Consider the following 10,264-nt stretch of genomic DNA (forward strand, 5'->3'; position numbering starts at 1 on the left):
TAAAAGCAGGGTGGATTGCATTTCTTCTCCTTCCTCCTCCCTTATTTCTCTCTTTCACCACAAGCAAGAGCTATCTAGCAAAGAAAAAGAGTGGCTTTTTATCGCTGATGGCTAATAGTCATAAATTTGTATTAAATATGTCCTCTATCGATCGGCCTTGTCGGATGAATACAATTAAAGAGACGACACTGAGTGCTTCCCACCTGGGAGGGGAGGATGGGGGGATGGAGGGAGAGAGGGAGGGAGTGGAGGAACGGAAAGGCTAAGGGCTTTTTTGGCAGCGGCGAGCCGCAGCTTGTCCACATGTTGCTGTGTTTCAGTGATTCATCTTCTCTCATCGCATTCTTCTCCTCACCTTAACCCCCCCCCCCCCCCTCTTTGATTCCCCCTCTCCTCTCCTCCTCCTTTCCGGCAATGAAAGAGAGGAGGACGAGTGAGGGACGGAGGGAGGGGACAGCCACCTGTAAGCAGTGTTGATGGACAGATGGAGGGATGAAACCAACTGGGTGGAGGAGAGGACTCGGAGATCTGTGTGTGTGTGTGTGTGTGTGTGTGTGTGTGTGTGCGCGTGCTTCAAGGATAAGTAATTCCAGTAAACCTTTCTAACCTGACCAATGTTCCTGTTTTTATTGTTCTGTAAACTTCATTCAGACGGGTTCTGGTTCTGGTTCTGGTTCTGATTCTTGAGTCCTGTATTCAAACCAGTCAGAGTGTTCCATGAACACCGTCATTGATCCATTAAATGATCAATCACTTTATTGATCCAGGGTTCACCCGGTCACTGACTGTCAGTGTTTGATGCTTGACTGTGTTTTCTGTCTGGTGAGGAGGGAGGTGCCGTTCGCCACGCCACGCCCGTTTGTTTGTTTGTTTGTTGTCTACACGTCTAGCTGAACACGTCTAGCTGAACAGGTCTCCCTGAACAGGTCTCCCTGAACACGTCTCCCTGAACACGTCTCCCTGAACACGTCTCCCTGAACACGTCTCCCTGAACACGTCTAGCTGAACACGTCTAGCTGAACACGTCTAGCTGAACACGTCTACTGAACACGTCTAGCTGAACACGTCTAGCTGAACAGGTCTCCCTGAACACGTCTCCCTGAACACGTCTACTGAACACGTCTCCCTGAACACGTCTCCCTGAACACGTCTACTGAACACGTCTAGCTGAACACGTCTACTGAACACGTCTCCCTGAACACGTCTCCCTGAACACGTCTCCCTGAACACGTCTAGCTGAACACGTCTAGCTGAACACGTCTAGCTGAACACGTCTAGCTGAACACGTCTCCCTGAACACGTCTCCCTGAACACGTCTACTGAACACGTCTAGCTGAACACGTCTAGCTGAACACGTCTACCTGAACACGTCTACTGAACACGTCTAGCTGAACACGTCTAGCTGAACACGTCTCCCTGAACACGTCTCCCTGAACACGTCTACCTGAACACGGCTCGAACGCTTCCATAAAGCCAGGTGGATGTCTTTTAACACAGTTTAGGGCGTGGCTGTGTCATTAGAGCGACTTTTCACGTTCACAAATAGAAAGAAAAGCAAAGTTTGTCACGAGGACGTCGACGGAACCCGCAGATCTGTAGTGACACAGTCTGTGCAGTTTGTAGCTCAGCGGGGGTTTTAAACACAGAGACAGACGGTATTGATATATCTCACACACACACACACACACACACACTCTCTGTATGGATATACTTGCTTATCAGCATCGAGTGCGTGGTTGTTCAGCGGGGCCGCGAACACACACACACACACACACACACGGACACGCAGCGTGTAATCAGGCAGGCTCAATAATCCATTGTTGCTTTTGGTAATTCGAATGCTTTCATAGTCCTTCCATAAAATGCAGGATCAGTATTTCTCTTTGAACAAGCCGTTTGCAGCTATTTTAAGCTAAACCGATATCGGCTTACCGGCGACGGCACGGTCGCTTTTTCACCTTGATGTTCGATATCTGTGAGTCTGACAACTCTTCAGATGAATAAAACACTTTCTTTTAAAGAAGAGAAGATGTTTGAGGTTGTTTTTTTTTTATTATTATTGTTTGTTCAGTTTTAACTTTGCAAACTTTTATTTTACCGCAAAAAAAGTGATTAAATATTTCAAGATGAGTGAATTTGCGGTTTTGTTATCTCCACCGTGGAGCAGTTTGCTCGTCAGTGGGATTGAGCACAAATTACAGGACAGATTTTACAATCTCCAAAGCAATAGAATGCAGGAACGTCAATTCCTTGTGCGCATCCACAAGGACCTTCAGACCTTCAGACCTTGCGCTGCAGGTCTGAAGGTCTGAAGGTCTGCAGGTCTCTGTCCTTTGAGAAGTCCACAAACACGATAGATGGCACAAAAGATGATCAGACAATATTCACTTTGCTCCTGATTTAAGTTTAAGGTTGAACATCCTGCCATCATGGAAGAACTCTGTGTATTTAGGGTATAGAAAGTGGTGGCTATTGGTGCAGGTCAAAGGTCAAAGGCATCTGCTGGACTAAAGAGCCCTTCGCTGTCGGTTTCTATGTTTTTGGTGCTGCAGTGTGCGAGGAGGAAGCGGACGCGCCGCCAGCGGATTGTCTAGTTATTAAGGACGTTTGAACAGAGGTGCAGATAATTGGGGGAATCGCTTCTTTCTGGAAGTCCTTAAATGTCGCCTTTACATCGGATGCCCGTCAGCGCGAGTGTGGTCGGCGTCGAGCGTTTCATCTCGAGAACACGCATCAACGAAAATGATAAGACAAAAAGAGACGCACTTAGGCTAACAAGAGTTTCACGTGGGAGGGGGAGGAGAGCTGACGGGCGGGACAGAAGCCGAAACGCCACCGCGGTTGCACTTAAGTGGGTGATGATGGAGGGAGGACAGGCGGGGCTGCGACAGCGGAGACGGCGTGTTTTTATTGAAGTGAAGTAGGGCAGTGGATCAGCTGCAGGAGGACGATCGGGAAACGCTTCTGTGTGTCGCTGTAAATATATGTGGGCCAAACAAGGAGAGGGAAGCTAAAACAACTTCTCATTGCGCAGGGATTACATCCGTGTTTCGCCGTAACGTGAATCCTGCAGATTATAGCCTGCGTGACATCCTGAAGCAGAGCACCTTCATTTAAAGGAACATTACGACCACTTCAGCGGGATTCCTTTCTGTTCGGGTAAACGAGAAGAGAGAACGCCGCGTCTGCCCTTTAACTAGCTTAAATGTTTAGTATTCCGCAACGAAACTAAACCTGCTCTCCCAAATATAGACGTTAAAACACGCTGCAGTCGCACCCCTGTCAAATGATCTCATTTTAGTGGGATATTATAACAAGTTCCGACCTTAAACACTTTCTATTTCTTCGTTTACTGCCTCGTAACCATCCTCCGCTCCTCCGCCGCTGCTTTATGACCCTTACGGTTTGTTTATTGTCTTTCTTTGCATCTATTTGACGGATGCGAACGTGTAAATATGCGTCACTGGAGGTTCAGACGTTATAACACGCATGCAGTTTAATAGAACGTGAGCATCCGTGTCCGTGCAGCTCCTCTGAGGTCGTGCAGGATGTGACGGGGACGACCGGCGGAGCCCAGATGTAAAGATAAGCAGCAGATCCTGAAAGCCTGAGGCTCAGAAACGAATCCCAAATTGTATTAAGGGACATTGTCCCTCACTCCCAGTATGCGTCGCTAATCCTGTTTCAGCGATGTTCCATTACCTCAATTACCATCATCTCACCCAGAGGTGGAGCCGGCCAAGGACGCCACCGAGAGCCAACGGTGGGTGGAGAGAGGGAGGGACAAAGAAAGTCAGACGGCGCTTACAACTTATGGGCAAGGGGGGGGGGGGGGGAGTAGAGGCGGACGGACGAAGCGATGGAGAGGGAAGATCCCAGGAGATAAACGGGGAGCGGAGTGAGATTGTAAATATGAAATTCATATAAGATCAGTCGGATAGAGATGGGTTTGTTCTCACCGGTCGCCAAGACCTGGCAGCCATTCCGGCTTCCCAGCTGGTCCGAGACGGATATACCGGCGCCAATTCGGCTAATTTATAGGACAGCACGGCTGGCTGGAGAACACACAGTCCTGCAGGTTGATGTTCTGAGGTGGATCCGCCGAAGGGAAGTTTTATCATGTAAATGTGTTGCCGTCTTCTGTGCACGCTCGCAAGCGTTCCATATGGCGCCACAAACAGGCCCCACGCATCCCGGACGGGAACGGCGCCGTGCATATCAAACACTGTATGCGGACAATCCTCCACGCCAGCAATTAAAATGTGCACCGCATTTACGTCCCACACAGATGCATGTGTGAGTCCGACTGTTTCCAGCCGCAGCAGGAATTTAGTTTTTACTGTTAAACACAGAAGTCCCGATTATCCGGATCGGGCTGTGTGTGCACCGGCCGAGCCGGGGCGAAGCCCAGGAGCATCCATCCGTCGTCTATACCAGCGGTGGGGTACACCCCGGACACGTCGCCAGCACATCGCGGGGCCACACAGAGACAGACAGCCATTCGCGCGCACACACACACACACTCACACACTACGGACGACACGGAGTAATCAATTCACTTAAAATACAAGCAAGACGGCTTCGTCTCTGCGGCTGCAGGCTCCGTCGCTTCCTGGTCGTAAGCCACTGGATCGGGGCTGCACTTTGAGAGGGACACGCACGCACGCACACACACACACCCACCCTCAGGAGTCATGAAACACGAGCTAAGCTGCCTCACTGCCGCCGTCTCCCATCCAACGCCACCTGAGTGTGTCCAGGCGCTGCCCTTGGCTTAATAGGGCTTAATTCCCGTGCTTGTCGCCGGATCACGGCCGCCGTCGAGTGCTAGGACATTTCGGAAACGTGTGCGTCGTCTCATATGAGTGGCTTCATGTGGCGCTGACATTTTCTTCAGGTAAAGAGCCCGATGCTATCGCTCCCCTCCCCGTCGTTCCCATTCCTGCTGGAACCAGAGGTAAAAGTTGGAGCAGCTATCCGTCACCTCGGCCCAAACTTAAATCCGAGACGCGGCTTCTCCCATCTCGTCTCTTTCGTTCCCTCTCCGCGACTCCATCCATCTTCATCTCCCAATCGCCATTCGGCTTTCTCTCTTCATTTTTCTACCTCCCAGTGGTGGAGAGTTTGCCTAATGAAGTGGCTGATGGGAGTATATTACAGGGAGACAGAGTGGAGCGGTCGCCTACTCTAAAATCCATTAACCTTACAGTTTCAATCAGTGTGCAGACGAGTCTGAGCTGCGAGTCAGAGCGGAGCGTCGGTGCAAGACTTGCACTATTGTGCCGTGCACTTGTTTTGCTCAAACATCTTTGGAAACACAAATCCCTCTTATGAAGTTTTATCATGCAGCCTTCCACCAGCCTCATTTTCATGGTAGTATTTCCATGCATGAGTCGGATGTAGGAGGGGAGCGCTGCTGCTAATGCGCCGGGTTTCATCCAGCGACTCCTGTGACTCGCAAAGCGGATGGATGGATGGACGGACGGACGGATGGATGGATGGATGGATGGATGGGTTTCAAAAGAACGAAATGACTCCAAATCAGATGAAAAGAACAAAGTGAGGACATATTTGGTTGAAAAATTGACCGATAGAAGATTCATATTTGGATCGACTGCAGACAGAACTGCCCCCCCCCGCCGCCGCCTCCCGGGGGGTAAATGTTGATTCGCATAGGACGTGCACGAAATGTGCACGAAAAAGATAACCCGTCTCTTGATTGCACCAAAGGAGACGCGTTACTGTCAGGACGTCGGCGTCGGGGACGGAAGGATGAATAAATGAATGAACTCTCTGTGGTCCTAATAATGCAAATGATATTCGCAGGTTAGATCCGGCGCAGGTGGCCGCAATTAGTGGTAATTTGTGCCGATTTTAATGATCCATAATTTAGCTGCCTTTCCAAACTGTTGGTCATGTGGGATAAGAGTGTGTTTACAGAGAAACGGAAAGCGAGGGATGGTCAGAAAGAGGAGGGGAAGAGAGTTACCTTTCGGCGCTGTCCGTTTGAATCGATGATTGTGTTTGTTTTTGCCCGGCGGTGCTTCCCGTAGCGTGAGGAAAAAGTACGTGTTGGCCCAGTTTTCTTTTTTCACAACAACCTGTTTGACTCTCTTTGCAGCTGAATTGCGACGTTTGGATGTTTAAAAGCTTCCACGTAAAGTACGGCAGCCTTTTAGTGCCACTGCTAATTCTCCATATTTGTTCTGCCGGTAATTAGCGGCTGATACGTCCCAATTTGTCTATTTTTGCAACCCACTTTATCTGCTTGTGTGTTAATGGGATGTTGGTAATTTACGGTCCAGCCAGGTTGCAACAACCCCCCCCCCCCCCCCCCCCTCCAAAAAACAAACAAAACAATTAGCATCCATATCACGACCCCCGGGGACGATGCTTGTTTATTCATTCTGATTTAACAAAAATATTGCAGCAATTTGTCAAATTATTATGTATGACGGCCGTTTGGACACTAAGATTTGAAATATATCGCTTTTTGCACAAATGTTTATTTCTGTATTTTTGGAGGAAATGTTTGATAATGGTAAATTTATGCTGAATTAATCTGTGGTTAATAGCGGCTGCTAGCGGCTTGGTTTTCCTCTCCTGTTGCAGCCTGCACGGGCGGGAATATGTGCATTTGTATGTGCCAGCGTTGGTTAAAGTACGGACAGAATTTTTCCGTCAGGGCACCCAGTCGAGGTTTACAAAATCTTATTTAACTCCGCGCTATCATGTTTTATGTAAAGCAGGTAAATGTGACTTACTATGAGTAGGAAATACAAACTCTGCACAGTTGGGATTTGAACCGGTACCCTCTTGCTGTGAGGCGACAGCGCTAACCACTATGCCACCATGCCGTCCCAGCGCGATCTGTCTTTTCCAGTGTGCTAAATCTTTTGTGGCTCCGGCGCAAAAGTACAAAAGTGTCGAGCCGGCTGGCCGGTCGTAAGCTAAGATTTAGCTCAGTCAGCGACATCGGGGCATTCTGAGTCTTTACTAAACGTTTTCTTACGGGTATGATTTTTGCTACAGATGGATTTAGCCTCTCCTGCGTTGCGGGTTGTGTTGTTGTGTTGTGTGTCTGTTTCGGTAGATCAGTGGGAAGCGGCGGTCTACCGGGATATCCCCGTTTCTTTCTTCTGCTGCTGACAATAGACGAGACACAGTCGGATAAAAGGAGAAATTATGTCCCAGAGCAGTCGGGGGGGGGAGAACAGACACACACACACACACACACACACACACACACTTGAAAACTACTTCTCACATGCTTCTCATGTGGGGCATGACCTCAATAAAAGCTGCTGTTGTATTTGTAAAGCCCTTAACGCCCAGCGCTGACCACTTTTAGATGTTTTAGAACAGTTCGGTTCTCATGTTGTAAACAGTTCTTCTTCATGGACTCCGGTACTTCTCTGTACTGTTTACATGCTACTGTGTGAATGCTACGCAGCATCTTTAACCCTTCATGGGGCAAGTGACTGTTTATGATCATTTGAGTTCCTACATACATTCCAATGAGTGCCCTATAAAGGGTTAACCTTCCAAATAATTCACCTAGTCTGTAATTCATTCAGAGACGGCTGACGTAGGGATGTTGCTTGGATTATCTTCTTCCTAACCAGATCCTCTCCTCTCTGTCTCCACAGGTAAGGAGGAGCCGACCACCTATACCTGCACCACATGCAAGCAGCCCTACGGCAGTGCCTGGTTCTTGCTGCAGCACGCCCAGAACACCCATGGCTTCCGCATCTACCTGGAAAGTGAACACGGCAGCCCTCTCATCCCACGAATGGGTGGGCCTTCCTCCATTGGCGGGGGTGCCAACTGCCCCTCCCAGCCCCCACTTCACGGCCTCCACCTGCCTCCTGATGCAAGCCCTTTCAACTTCCTCCGCATCCCCGGCTCAGGCTCAGGTGGAAGGGACAGCGTCGGAGCAGGGGGAGGAATTGGGACCAGTATTGGTGTGAGTGTGGGCCATCATCAGCGGTTTCCTCCCACACCACCCCTGTTCAGCCCCCCTCCAAGGAACCTCCTGGACCACCACCACCTAAGACCAGAAGAGCTGGCGCTGGCAGCCCATCACCCGAGTGCCTTTGACAGGGTGCTGCGCCTCAATCCTCCTCTGCCCCTAGACCCACCCCCGACAATGGACTTCTCAAGGCGACTACGGGAGCTGGCGGGCAACACCTCAGGGTCTTCTCCTCCACAATCTCCAAGCCGGCCGAGCCCCATGCAGCGCTTACTCCAGCCATTCCAGACAGGAGGAGGAAGCACAAGTGTTGGAGGTGCAGGGGGCAGCAAACCGCCATATCTTGCCACCCCACCTCCTCTCTCTGGCTCCATGCAGTCACCTGTTGGTTCTCAGACCACTCCTACTACCCCTCTTCCCTCAGCAGGGGTAACACCATCCTCTACCACCACTTTAAAATCAAAGTGTTGTGAGTTTTGTGGCAAGGCCTTCAAGTTTCAGAGTAATCTAATAGTCCACCGGCGCAGCCACACAGGAGAGAAGCCGTACAAATGTCACCTGTGTGATCATGCTTGTACACAGGCGAGCAAGCTAAAACGCCACATGAAGACACACATGCACAAATCCTCGCCAAACACGGGAAAGTCCGAAGATGGGCTCTCGACTTCCTCCTCTCCGGAGCCTGGAACCAGCGAGCACCTAGGCAGCGCAAGCAACGCCCTTAAGTCCGTTGTGGCCAAGCTGAAAAGTGAGAATAATCGCCTGCTTCGTGAGAACGGGGAAGAGGAGGAGGAGGAAGAAGAGGAAGAGGAAGAAGAGGAGGAGGAAGAAGAAGAGGAGGAGGAGGAGGAAGAGGAGGTAGAAGAAGAAGTAGAGCATAATGGAGAAAGGACGGGCAGACGGCACAACAGCAGCTATCACTTTGGTTTGAACCTTGAAGCGCCACGTCAACACGAAAACAATGGTGGTATAGGAAGCCGGCTGGGAACGGTCAACAATGAGGGGTCGATTCCACACTCGCTCCCTGAGGTCATGCAGGGGATGGGTTTGGCGGCTAGCATGCAGCACTTCAGCGAGGCACTCAATGCACACAAACGGAATTCCATGGCCCAGGAGAATCACCTGCACCACTATCTCAACCGAGACCATCACCACAATCGCGAGATATGTGATGGGGACTCTGTGTTGGAAACGGATCGTGGAGAGGAGTGCTCTGTCTCGACAGTCAATGGGCGCGGAGCTTCGCCTAACGAGTCCGCCTCTGTCGGCCTCTCTAAGAAACTGCTTCTGGGTAGCCCTAGTCCACTCAGTCCTTTCACTAAACGTATCAAGCTGGAAAAAGAGTTTGACCTTCCCACTCCCACAATCCCGAACACAGACAACGTCTACTCCCAGTGGCTTGCTGGCTACGCCGCCTCCAGACAACTCAAGGACCCCTTCCTGAACTTTGGGGATTCCAGACAATCGCCCTTTGCCTCTTCGTCTGAGCATTCCTCAGAGAATGGCAGTCTACGTTTCTCAACACCTCCGGGGGAACTGGACGGTGGTATGTCTGGCCGCAGTGGTACGGGCAGCGGGGGCAGCACGCCACACCTTGGGGTTCCTTGTCGGCCAGGCTCCAAGGACAGCCGCAGGAGCGATACATGTGAGTATTGTGGCAAAGTGTTCAAGAACTGCAGTAACCTGACAGTGCACCGGCGCAGCCACACAGGAGAAAGACCTTACAAGTGTGAACTGTGCAATTACGCTTGTGCTCAGAGCTCCAAACTTACTCGCCACATGAAGACCCACGGCCAGATCGGCAAGGACGTGTACAAGTGTGAAATTTGTAAGATGCCCTTCAGTGTCTACAGCACCTTGGAGAAACACATGAAAAAATGGCACAGTGACCGTCCGTTGAGTGCCGAAATAAAGTCAGAGTAGAAGGCCGAACTATGGGACCTTTTTTCCTCCGCAGCTATGTACGCCATTAGTCCCGTTTATTCCCAGCCCCCTGTAGATTTGCCCCGACCCTACCACTCAACTTTCGCCAGTCGGAAGCTTAAGACCATGTGCTCTGCACCAGCACACCCCGTTTCCATTACCCATTGAATGCATGATCTGTATCGGGGCAATACTCTTGCATTGACGCAAAATTTCGAGCCTTTCTCTTGTGCAATAACTTACATGTTGTGTACTATTTTCTTTTTTTGAGTTTTCCTTTTCCATTTTAAGAATTAGTCAGCATGCATAGTATGTTTTTTGCTAATCAAGAAAAAAGAAAAGAAAAGAAAAGAACTTGTCCCCGGTTGG

General features: G+C 50.2%; 1 pseudogene; it reads left to right on the plus strand.

The window, feature by feature from the left end:
• The window catches only part of LOC137896150 (B-cell lymphoma/leukemia 11A pseudogene), a 32,954-nt pseudogene extending 23,059 nt beyond the window's left edge, over positions 1 to 9,895 (plus strand).
• Positions 9,896 to 10,264: the final 369 nt, after the last annotated feature.

The sequence above is a fragment of the Brachionichthys hirsutus genome, chromosome 7 (assembly GCF_040956055.1).
Source record: "Brachionichthys hirsutus isolate HB-005 chromosome 7, CSIRO-AGI_Bhir_v1, whole genome shotgun sequence".
Lineage (NCBI taxonomy): Eukaryota > Metazoa > Chordata > Actinopteri > Lophiiformes > Brachionichthyidae > Brachionichthys > Brachionichthys hirsutus.